Genomic DNA, 12,617 nt, shown 5'->3' with positions numbered 1-12,617 from the left:
GGAGCTTCAGGTCTGTTTCAGATATGGTTGCGAGTATTTTGTTTAAAAAAACAAAACGAATTAAATTGGAATTTAGCACCCTTCATTTCGACATTCAACCACAAGCAGATAAAAGTAAAATCAAAGTTCAAAGATTTTACCAGCTAATTAAATAGTTGAGTTTTTTTTTCCTAGACACTGCAATTCTCTGTCGCACTACAAAATAACATGTAATTAATGCTAAACATTTCGAAATTCAATTTAGGCAACTGAATACAGAGCGTGTCCAAAGTGATTATATTTAGAATATTCAATTAGAAGTTAACTCCCTTTAATTCTGCATTCAACCACAAGTAGATAAAGCTAAAAAGAACTTCAATAATACTGTTAGCCAACAAAGTTAGTGACTTTATTTTTACTGTCCCTCAAAGTCTCTCTGACATTACAAATTAACATTTCATTTCCAATCAGCATTCTAAATTCAATTTAGGCAACCTAATATGGAGCATGTCTGAAGTGATTATGTTCAGAATGTGAGTGTATGTCACTAAACAGTTTGGACCCTGAGATTAGAAGCACCTCCTTAAATTGCAGAATGTCTCTCCCTGCATCTTTTATTTTCTAATTGCTACGACCCTAAAATGCATCGAAAGGAAAGCTGTGTGCCTGAGAACCAAAAAGTGATTTGGCAGTGATACAAAACACCCAGGTAACCTTTTGAAAGAGCATCTAATGAACTGGAACAGGCCAGTCCATTAGTTAAAAGTAAATCATCAACATGTAAACCATTGTCGGTAACTGTCTTGTACATCAGGACTGTTTGGTTAATTTAGATAGTATTACAATAATAATTACCACGAATGTAGGTTATAAACAGTACATTACTCTGTTCCATGGTGACTCTGACAGGGGCAGTTAACTCGTAAAAATCAGCAATAACTCGGCGTTACACTACACTAGTATTAACCATGTATAAATGGCCCTCTCAGTTTTAATGAGATGCATGAATCAGAGAATGGTGCAACGAGTGGTGTGAGTTTGAACCAATTCGTGTTTGTTAATTTATTTTGAAAAAATAACAAATGTTACTGCAATGTGGCATTTTGGCTCCATTAACTTCATATTCAGGAGCTTTACCGACACTCAATAGACAGGCTGTACTAACTAGAACGTCATTGCTTTCAATTTCCTGTTTTCTGATAGTCTTACAGTGAATACTGTATTCAGTGACTTTCCTTTTTAAAGAAGAAATGCCACGTGAAATGTGTCCATTGTGAGTAAACGGGTAAATATAGTTTGTTCGGTAGAATTTTATCTTGGTTGATTCATTTTCCCTTTAATCTGCCAGATACAATAGTTGACAGCAATTAAGCTTAAGCAGAAAAGGTCCTTGAGTTCCCAGTTTCATTTACAGGAAGCATCTGGAATTTTTGCAGTGGATCAAAGATATTTTTGTCTCACTATTGACCAGTTGGTGGAAAGCCAACTGCGAACTATAACCACTGCCTTCGCAGTAACAAATCTACACAGGAACCATGCTGGAGAAAATTTTCTTTTTCAGTTTTGTATCTTGGAGAACTCGTCCCTCCTCTCATTGAAAGAGATATTCGCAGAGTCTCAGACACAATCTAAACATCAACAGTTCATTCGAGGATCACTACAGCACTGTTTAATATTGAGAAAATTGTTAAATAGTCTCAGATTCATGGAGTGATACAGCATGGAAACAGACACTTCGGTCCAACCAGTCCATGTCAGTGATAATCCCAGACTAACTGATCCCACCTATGTGTACTTGGCTCATCTCCTTCCAAACATTTGATACTGGTTTACTTATCCAAACGTCTTCTAACAGTTGTAACAATACCCACCACCAAATCATCCCACACACAAACCATTCTCTGTGAAAAAAGTTGTCTCCGTTATCTTTTTAAAACTTTTTCTCCTCTCATTGTAAAAACATGCCCCGTACTGTTAAATCCCCCACCATAGGGAAATAACGCCAATATCTCAGTCAAAAATTGAAAACAATCCCAGCTCCAACCATTTACAAAATATCACTGTGGATCTTCCTTGAGTCCAAAAAAGATTGTTCCCTTTGATCAATAATTTCTAAAATTTGCTTGCATATCTGTTGTGAAGGACGTTTTCAAATAACATCTAAAGTGCAAATTGTTCACATCAATCGGATTAAAGTAACATTTCGTGTGTTACCCCACACAAAAAAAATCAAGGAAGTTTGTTGACACGAGTTGCTCTGAGGAAGGTTATGATGGATTCTTTTATACCACAAAATCCTTTCCAATGTTGTGAGGGTTCGTCTATCATCTGTGCAATGGTCTGAATTTTAACTTGTATCTGACTGCAGATGAAACTGACTGATCTGTGTAAAAGTACAGTTTGTGCTTTTACATTGTCAATATTTATTTCTGACTTTAGTTGAATAAAGGGATGTTGTCCCTGGCATCGTCTGGCACCATTAATTACACCAGTAATTTCCACATTGCTAGCTGGAATGTCAGGTGGAGTTTATTGATATGTGATATTTTTGAAATGAAAGCTTCAAAGATTTCCGGTGTGAATCATGTCAAGTAGAGCCATTTAACTTTCCACTCATGGCTTTATAAACTTATATGAGGTCACCGCCCGATCTCCCACCTCCAGTGAAAAATGTTCCAGTCTATCTGGATTTCCAACGTTGACTCTGTTCCCTCACATTCTGCTGTTAAAGATCCTCCTGCCACGCCAGGTCCATAGAGAGCGTCCCTTGATACTAGTTCAAAGAAAAGAAAGGAAGTTGTCCCACCATATTGTTCAACTTTATTTGGCTTCAAACACCATCAAAAATAAATGTTCATGTTATTGCTAATTTATGGGAGAATGCCATGTACACAGTATCTGCTGAAATATCTGCAGCACCATCCTGAATCTGGTTCGCAGATTCACCTGTTGCTCACAAACGCAAGTAGACATCAGGGAACAGCGAACATCGTCCACCATCCACACACGCCCCGCCCCTCCTCCCCGACCTGTACTTTGCACTTTGTGAAATCCGTATTGTCAATAATCAGTTAAAAGAAGTGTTTTTATTAAAAAAAACTTGCTTAATTCATGTTGCTGATCTTGGCTGAATGTTGCTGTCAGCATTTCTGGGGAACTTATCTGCATTTTTTCATGTCAGTTTACATTGATGTTAAGTAACGAATCGTCAAAATGTCTTGAGAAACAATGTTTAGAAATGGGGCCCATCTGCTCCTTAGGGCTGCACCAACTGTTTGAATATTGATACAGTTTTGCCCCTACTTTTTCTCCATAAAACAGGACTTACAGCATTTGAGATCATATCTATGTTGAGAATGGATTAGACCCTACGCAATGATCCCGAATATTTGATTCAAGTGCTATCACCTGCAGGGGTTACAGACAACATGCTATAAAGTGGGTGTCGTCGTCCTCGGCGCTGTCACCCCGGGCAGGTACCGGGGCGGGCTGCCCCAGAGGTGGTCGAAAGGTGCTGAGGGCGGTTAGTGAAGCCGGAAGGTGGGTAGGCCGTCCTGACTGCTGTCACCCTGGGCGGGTACCGGGGCGGGCTGTCCTAGAGGTGGTCGAAAGGTGTGTCAGGGCGGACCGAGAACTGGAAGGGACATTGGGTGGACCGAGAACCGGAAGGTGGGTAGGGGCGGGCTGCCTTAGAGTGGTTGGAAGGTGGGAGGGGCGGGGGCTTGTTGGGTCTGTATTGTCTGCACTTTTGTATGTAATGGTATTGTCTAATGTACAAATGTCATTGTCACTGTCTTGTCATATGTGGAACTGGGATTTGAGGTTTGTCCTCCTCTCCCTGTAAAATGGTTGAATGGTAGGGTTCGGGGCCTAGCTTTGCTGCTCCTCTCCCTTGTAAAACTGCTATCTTTTGTGTACAGCTGTCAATGTTTTTTGTAAACTGTTTTGTAATTTGTTTAATAAAATAAAAAAATATATAAAAAAAAAAAAAAAAAAAATAAAGTGGGTGTCGGCTGGAAGGGTCTGTTTTCAGGTGGCACAGGTGCGATGGGCGAAGTGTCGTGAAAACTTTCTACAACTCTAAATTCATCTTTCCTACTTTGTCTAATTAAGATGATCTAATTCACATGGTTTATACCGGAAACATTCCAAGCCTTCGTTTGAATGATATCACAAATCAATAAACACCACCTGATACTCCGGCTAGCGATGTGGATATTAATGGTCTAATTAATGCTGACAGATGATGCTTGGGACAACGTCCCTTTATTCAACCAAAGGCAGAATTATAAATTAACAAGGTGAAAAGCACAAACTGTAATTTTACCCAGTTTCACCTGCAGTCAGACACAAAATTCAGATCATTGCACTGAAGGTCGATGAGCCCTCACAACATTGGAAATGATTTTGTTTGATAAAAGAATCCATCGTAGACTTCCTCAAAGCAACTCATGTCAACAAAGTTGCTTGATTCTTTTTGTGTGTGGTAACATACGAAATGTTACTTTATTCTGATTGATGTGAACCATTTACACTTCAAGGTATTTGAAAATATTCTTCACAGCAGATACGTGAGCAAATTTTATAAATCATTGATCTAAGGGGACATTTTTTCTTTGGACTCAAGGAAGATCCATAGTGATATTTTGTAAATGTTTTGAACTGTGATTGCTTTAAATGTTTGAGTAAGACATTGGCGTACAGTACACAACTTCACAATTTGCTGTAACATGAAACTAGCAACCACTGTGAACCAGGGAGACGATGGTTCAGAACTTAACAAGGACCTAGCAAAGTTCGTGTAATGGACCGACGAGTTATACATGGCATTTAACAAAGGTATTTATGAAATGATTAATTTTGCTAGGAAGAATGCAAAAACACAAATACACGCCTCTGGCTGCATTTCAATATACTATAAGTTACTTTTCTACTACAATTTAAAATAATTGTGTCTTTGTTTATACTTAATACACCCTATCTTGTGCCGGGGCTAAGATAGTTTCTTTATTTATTTCATTCAAGACTAGCTATTATATGCTGCATTTTGCCTCTGTTTTGACCAAACTTGGTTTGGTGTCAGTTTATATCACTCGAGCTGCTTTTTCAGGAAGTGAATCTCTCCACCTGTTATGTCAATATACTCTGTTCCCTCTTTGATCGAAATAAATCCTGTTCATATCGTTTAAATTCAGGATCAGTTATCTTGTATGTATTCATTGGAAATGAACAGAATATGACCGGCCTGTTATTGATGGAGTGGGAGAGGGAGTTAAAGTGTCCAGACAAGGGACCGTGGGTTGGTTGGCGCAGGTGTCTCAGAGATGTTCTCTGAAATGATCCGCAAGTTGGCATCCTGTCTCCCTGATGTAGAGGACACCACATCTGGTGGTACAGACTCAGTAGATGACATTTATGGAAGTATAGGTAAATTTCTGTGGGATGTGGAAGGATCATTTGGGGCCTTGACGGAGGTGAGAGGGAGGTGTGGGCGCAGGTTTTGCACTTCCTGCGGTGGCAGGGGAAGTTGACAGGGGTGGGGAGTGGGCTGGTGGCGGGCGTAGACCTGCCGAGGGAGTCGTGGAGTGAATGGTGTCTCCAGAATGGAGATAGTGGTAGGGAGGGAAATATACACCGAGTGATGGGGTCTGCTTGCAGGTGGTGGAAGTGGCAGAGGATGATATGATATATGCAAGGTCAGTGCGGTGGAAGGTAAGGACCAAGAGGGCTCCCTGTTGCGATTGGAGGAGTGGGTTTCAAGGGCATTGTCGACCAGGTGGGAGGGGAAATTGCAGTCTTTGGAAAATGAGGTTGTCTAGTACATTCTATGGTGGAACTGGTCCTCCTGGGAGCAGATGCGGTGGAGGCAGAGGAATTGAGAAGAAGGGATGGCTTTTTTACAGAAGGTAGGGTGGGAGGAGATGTAGTCCAGGTAGCTGTGGGAGTCAGTCAGCTTGTAGTAAACATTTAGTCGGTCACTGGAGATGGAGATGGAGAGGTCTAGGAAAGGGAAGGGGTGTCCGAGATGGTCCCTGTGAAGTTGAGGTAAGGATGGAAGGTTATAGTGAAGTTGATGAACTGTTCAAACTCCGAGATGAAATGGCGCTGATACAGTCATCAATGTAGCGGAGTTAAAGGTGGGCAACGGCACCCGTGTAGCTGTGGAAGATTGACTGTTCCACATATCCGCCGAAGAGGCAGGCATAGCTTAGGCCCATATGGGTGCCCATGGCTACCCCTTTGGTTTGGAGGTAATGAGAGGATTGGAAGTAAAAGTAGTTGACGGTTGAGCTGTTCAGCCAAGTGAATGACAGTGTGAGTGGCAGGGTACTGCTTGGTTGGTGTGACAGGAAAAAACGGAGGGCTTCAAGGCCTTCGTCATGGTGTTTGGATGTGTACAGGGCCTGGGCATTCGGTTCATTCTGGGGCTTATCAATAGCTTGCAGTTTTTATGGAACTGCAAGGGCAATGGCTGGGAACTCAGAAAAAAACAATGTTTCAGTCTTCTGCTTGAAGCAAATTTTGACCAGAACATTTAAACACCACAAAGCTCACTGTGGGAAATGCCAGTGACACAAACTTTAATAATATTTGAAATACTGTAAAAAATAGGCATTTTCAGTCGTAGTTTCTGAAAGAATCGAGAAAATACTTAGCCATTAGAAATAGCTCTTTCAAAGAAGATTTGCAAAGTTTGAAGCTATACAGTGCTGTGCTTTATTTCAATTCAATGTCGGTCAGCGTTAGACACAGACAAGGTGATCTCTCCAGTTATGGATTCTGTCAATCTGACACACCGACATTCCTGTCTGTACAAAACTTTATTGTTTGTTTAATTGATTAAAACCTATTAATAGATCAACCAGAATGTATTCAGCTGGGGAGGTGATAGATACAGAAGACAGAATCTAAAACTGGGAACATTAAATCTGAAGAGAGAGTAACAAGAAGTTACTCAAAGAGATGAATCAGTGCAGTCGATGTGTTCCAGACGTTGGTGATTCGAATGAGCTTGTTACATGGTCGAGAGACTGGTCCAATGGCGTCCTGGAATCGGACCATGAAACAGAGATCGAAAGGTCGATTTGCAAATGTCACTTCAATGCGATCGTTTCACACTTTGTGCCCTGATATAGGCCACATTGGCAGATGTTTCCGCCAGATTGTGTCCCCTTAGTTTATTTTCTGCTGAGAAGTGAGATGTGTGGCTTGCTGCTGGCACATACAAACAGGAAGTTGTGTGCCAGCTGAGAATGATGCACCAGGCACTACATTCCGTATTATTAGCACAAACAGTCATCCTGCCTCTGAGGGTGAACACACACTGACAGTATCAAGAACAAACAGACAGATTATTATTGGCCTCAAAATTATATTCAATTCGATTCCCATTTTCCAGAATTAAAAAGTGTCAAAAGATTATTTAAGCCATAATAAATTACCTGTCAGAGAGATACGAAGAGTTACCATCGGGCCAAAGGAGGTAAATGACAATACATAGTTTCGCTCATAAATCTACGTTTAGAAGTAGAAAGCTTGAGGTAAGTTAATAAATAAATCTAAGAGACCGCATTCATTAACAGTTGGAATTGTAAGATTTAAACAATAAAATTCAGCATGGCTTTGGTGGAAGTGATATCATATCGGACATGGTTGATAGTGTTTTCCGAAGATGTAATGAGGTGTGTCACCGAGTGTAAAAAACTGGATGAAATGCTTCTTGACTTCAATTAGGTGTTTGACAAGATCTTGCATCTTCAATAAGGTAAGAGTTCGTGGGATCTGTTGCACTTTGGCAAATGCATCGAAGGTTTATTTGGTGGCAGAAGGTAGAGGGTAATGGTCGAAGGTAATCTTTATGAAGACATCTTTTGTCCAGTGACTTATTATAAGATTTGGTGCTGGATTCTTGGCTGTTTGCAGTGTATATGAATGATCTAGTCAGGAATGTAGCAATTTTGATCAGTAAGGTCAAAGATGAGGTGAAAAGCGTTTGGATTTGCAATTGATGAGGAGGAAAGCCTTGGAATACAGTATGACCTGCCTGTCGAACAGAAGAATGAATTGAAAACAGAACATTATATCCTGAAGTCTGTGAAGTAAAGCATTTTCTAGACTTACAATTTAAGCAAATATACGATGCACGGTTGGAACCTGCAAAACACAAAGGGTAAGCGATCTCTTGTTGTGCATATCCACATCATGTGATGCGTTAGGGGTGGGCGATAGTCTCCAGATATTGTGGTTAGACTATTAATTCAGGAAACTCGGTTCTCAGCCCGCAGTGCTGCCACATCATGTCGTGAATTATGGTTGGTAATTAAACAATTCATTCGAGGAATAGGCTCCACAGATATTCCCATGCTCCGTGATGCAGAGCACAACATATCAGCGCAAACATTAAGGCTGTAGCATTCACAAAAATCTTTCGCATGAAGCGCCAATTGTATGACCCATCTTGGCATCTTCCAATGATCACCAATATTACAAATACCTGTCTTCAGGGAATTTGCTTCTTTCCATGTGATATCAAGACATTGTTGGGACGCTCGTTACTGCAAATGTTATGGAGCCTGACAAAATTCTGGCAATAATACTGTTGACTTCTGCTATCCAAGCACTCACAGTACAGCTACTACACTGGCATCGACCCGACAACGTGGAAAATAGGCCAGGCATGTCCTGTGCTCAGAAAATAGGACGAACCATCCTGATGAATTACTGCCCCATCAGTTCATGCTCAATCATGAGTTAGGTGGAGGAAAGTATTATCAACAGTGCTATCAAGCAACACTGGCCCAGCAATAACCTGCTCTGTGATGCACAATGTGGATTAGAAACGCCAACTCAGCTCATGACTGAATTACAGACTTGATGTAAACATGGACAAAGAACTGAATTCCAGAAATGAAGGGAGAGTGACAGCCTTTGACATTAAAGTCAAGTTTGACAGAGTACAGAATCAATGTTGGAAATCCAGATAGACTGGAACATTTTTCACTGGAGGTTGAGAGTTCGGGGTGCGGGGGAGGGGGGGGGGGGGAGGGGGTGGGGGGGAGGGGGGTGACCTCATGTAACTTTATAAAGCCATGAGTGGAATGGCAAATAGCTCTAATTGACGTGATTCATGCCGGAAATTTTCGAAGCTTTCGTTTCAAAAATATCACATATAAATACACTCCACGTGACACCAGCGATGTGGAAATTATGGTGTAAATGATGGTGCCAAACGATGCCTGGCACAATATCCCTTTAATCAAATAAAGTCAGCAATAAATATTAACAATGTGAAAGACACAAACTGTACTTTTACACAAATCAGTCAGTTTCTTCTGCAGTCAGATACAACTTAAAATTTAGACCATTTCACAGAAGATAGACGAGGCCTCAAAACATTGGAAATGATTTAGTTTGATAAATGAATCCATCGTAGACTTCCTCAGAGCAAATCATTTTAACAAATTTGCTTAATTTTTTTTGTGGGTTAATACTTTAAGCCGATTGATGTGAACAATTTGCACTTCAGAAATTTTTGAAAACGTCCTTCACAACAGATACGCAAGTAGATTTTAGAAACCATGGATCAAAGGGATAGTGATATTTTGTAAATGTTTGGAGCTGGGATTGTTTTCAATTTTTGACCTAGACATTGGCGTAGTTTCCTGATGTTGGGGGATTTCAATAGTAGGTGACATGTTTTTATAATGAGAGGAGAAAAAATGTAAAAAAAAAGATAACGGAGACAACTTTTTTCACAGAGAATGATTTGTGTGTGGGATGAGTTGGTGGTGGGTACTGTTAAAACTTTCAAAAGATATTTGGATAAGTAAATGCATATCAAATATTTGGAAGGATATGGGCCAAGTACACACAGGTGGGATCAGTTTAGTTTGGGATAATGACTGGCATGGACTGGCTATACCAAAGTATCTGTTTCCATGCTGTATCACTCCATGACTCTGCGACTGTTTATCAATTTTTCTCAATATTAAACAGTGTTGTAGCGATCCTCTGATGAACTGTTGATGTTTAGATTGTGTCTGAGTCTCTGCGAATACTTGTTTCAATGAGAGGAGGTGTGAGTTCCCCAAGGTACATAACTGAGAAAGAAAATGTTCACCAGCATTGTTGCTGTGTCGATTTGATTCTGCGGAAGCAGTGGTTATAGTTTGCAATTGGCTTTCCATCACCTGGTCAACAGTGAGACAAAATATCTTTGGTCCACTGCAGAAACTCCAGATATTTCCAGTAAATGAAACTGGGAACTCAAGGACGTTTTCTGCAGTTAGCTTAATTGCTGTCACCTATTGTATCTGGCAGATTAAAGGGAAAATGAATCAGCCAAGATAAAATCCTACCAAACAAACTATATTTTCCATTTTCTCACAATGGACACATTCCACTTGGCATTTCTTCTTTAAAAAGCAAAGTCACTGAATACAGTATTCACTGTTTGACTATGAGAAAACAGGAAATTGAATGCAATGACGTTCTGGTTAGTTCAGACTGTTTATTCAGTATCTTTAAAGCTTCTGAATATGAAATGAATTGATCCAAAATCCCACATTGCAGTAACATTTGTTATTTTTTCAAAATAAATTAACAAACACGAATTGATTCAAACTCACATCACTTAATGCACGATTCTCTGATTCATGCATCTCATTAAAACTGAATGGGCCCTTTATTCATGGTTAATACTTGTGTAATGTAACGGCGAATGTTTGCTGATTGTTACGAGTTAACTGTCCCTGTCAGAGCTATCAGTCATCAGAGAAATGTACTGTTTATGACCTACATTCGTGGTAATTATTATTATAATACTCGAATATAACTAAACACTCTGATGTACCCAGACAGTTACCTGCAATGGTTTAGATTTTGAGGATTTTGCTTTAACTTATGGACTGGCTTGTTCTAGTTTATTAGATGCTCTTTCAAAAGGTTACCTGGGTGTTGTATATCACTGCCAACTCACTTTTTGTTTCTCAGGCAAACAGTTTTCCTTTGCTATGCATCTTAGAGTCGGAGCAATTCGAAAAAAGAAAGATGCAAGGAGAGACATTCTGCTTCTAATCTCAGGGTCCAAACTATTTCGTGACATACACTCACATTCTGAACATAATCACTTCAGACATGATTCATATTAGGTTGCCTAGATTGAATTGAGAAACGCAGATTGGAAATGATATGTTCTTTTGTAATGTCAGAGAGACTTTGAGGGACAGTAAAAATAACGCCTCTAATTTTGTTGGCTAATAATATTATTGAAGTTCTATTTCGCTTTATCTGCTTGTGGTTGAATGTAGAATTAAATTCTAATTGAATATTCTAAATATAATCACGTTGGGCACGCTCTGTATTCAGTTGCCTAAATTGTTCTTCGAAATGTTTCGTATGAATTACATGCTATTTTGTAGTGCGACAGAGAATTGCAGTGTCCAGGAAAAAAATGCTCAATTGTTTTATTAGCTGGTAATATCTTTGAACTTTGATTTTAGTTTTATCTGCTTGTGAATGAATTTAGAAAAAAATGGGAGCTAAATTCCAATTTAATTCGTTTTGTATTTTTTAAAACAAAATACTTGCAACTATCATTTGAAACAGACATGAAGCTACTAAAATTTAATTCCACCATTAAAAAAATACTTCCAAAGAAGCTATTCAGCAAAACAAATATCCCAAGATGTGTATATCTCCATGTTTAAGCGTAACCTCATGTAAATACATGAGCCCATCTGTTCGGGCTGTGCAAGCTGATACCAGGATCTGGTCTCAGACTCCAGCAGGACACCAACAGGCGGAAGCTGTCAGCCTGCCCCTTCCGATGGCCATATAAATCCTGGGCACTGGACCGTAATTCAACACTCCTGGATCGGCTTTGTTTAGAAAGATCTTGACAGAATCTTTTCCCCAAAGTTATCAGAATGATTGTATCGACAATTTTTCTCAGTTTGTTACTGACCTTCTTCTCATGTGAGTGTTTTTTGTTCAAGTCTTTCTTTGTTACTGTCTCAACGTTCGTCTACCCCCGGAATGTCAAATACTCAGCCATCATTTCATCAGCATTAATGCTCAATGTTTATTTGTTTTCTTTTTAAAGGTGTCCAGTCGGAGGTTGTTTTGACTCAGCCAGAAGCAGAGACTGGACGTCCCGCTGGCAGTCTGCGACTGACCTGTAAAACCAGCGGGTTCAATCTTGGCAGCAACTACATGCACTGGGTCCGACAAGTACCTGGCAAGGGCCTGGAATGGCTGCTGTACTACTATCGTTCATCCGACAATAGCTATGCACCAGCGATTATGGGCCGATTTACTGCGTCCAAAGAGATTTCAAGCAACATTTTTGCGTTGAACATGAAAGACCTGAAGATCGAAGACACCGCCATCTATTACTGTGCAAGAGCAGTGGGGAGCTGGATTCACACTGCAATTAGGATCAATACAAAAACCTTTCAGCCAGTATTGTTTGAAACAAGTCAGTGATTATTTCTACAAACCGTCTTAACTTGCAGTGCAGTATTAGTTCTGTGGGTTTTTGTGCAAGTTTAATTTGTAAAAGTGGTGATAATTATTGATACACCAATTGGTGATTTTGAGAATCAGCTCAAGTGTAACTCTGTGAAGTATAAAACAAT

Source organism: Chiloscyllium plagiosum, unplaced genomic scaffold (genome assembly GCF_037043375.1).
Source record: "Chiloscyllium plagiosum isolate Xiang-an unplaced genomic scaffold, Cpla_swu_hap1 HiC_scaffold_38, whole genome shotgun sequence".
NCBI classification, from domain to species: domain Eukaryota; kingdom Metazoa; phylum Chordata; class Chondrichthyes; order Orectolobiformes; family Hemiscylliidae; genus Chiloscyllium; species Chiloscyllium plagiosum.
The sequence above is the reverse complement of the archived record's forward strand: the minus strand, read 5'-3'. Positions refer to the sequence as shown.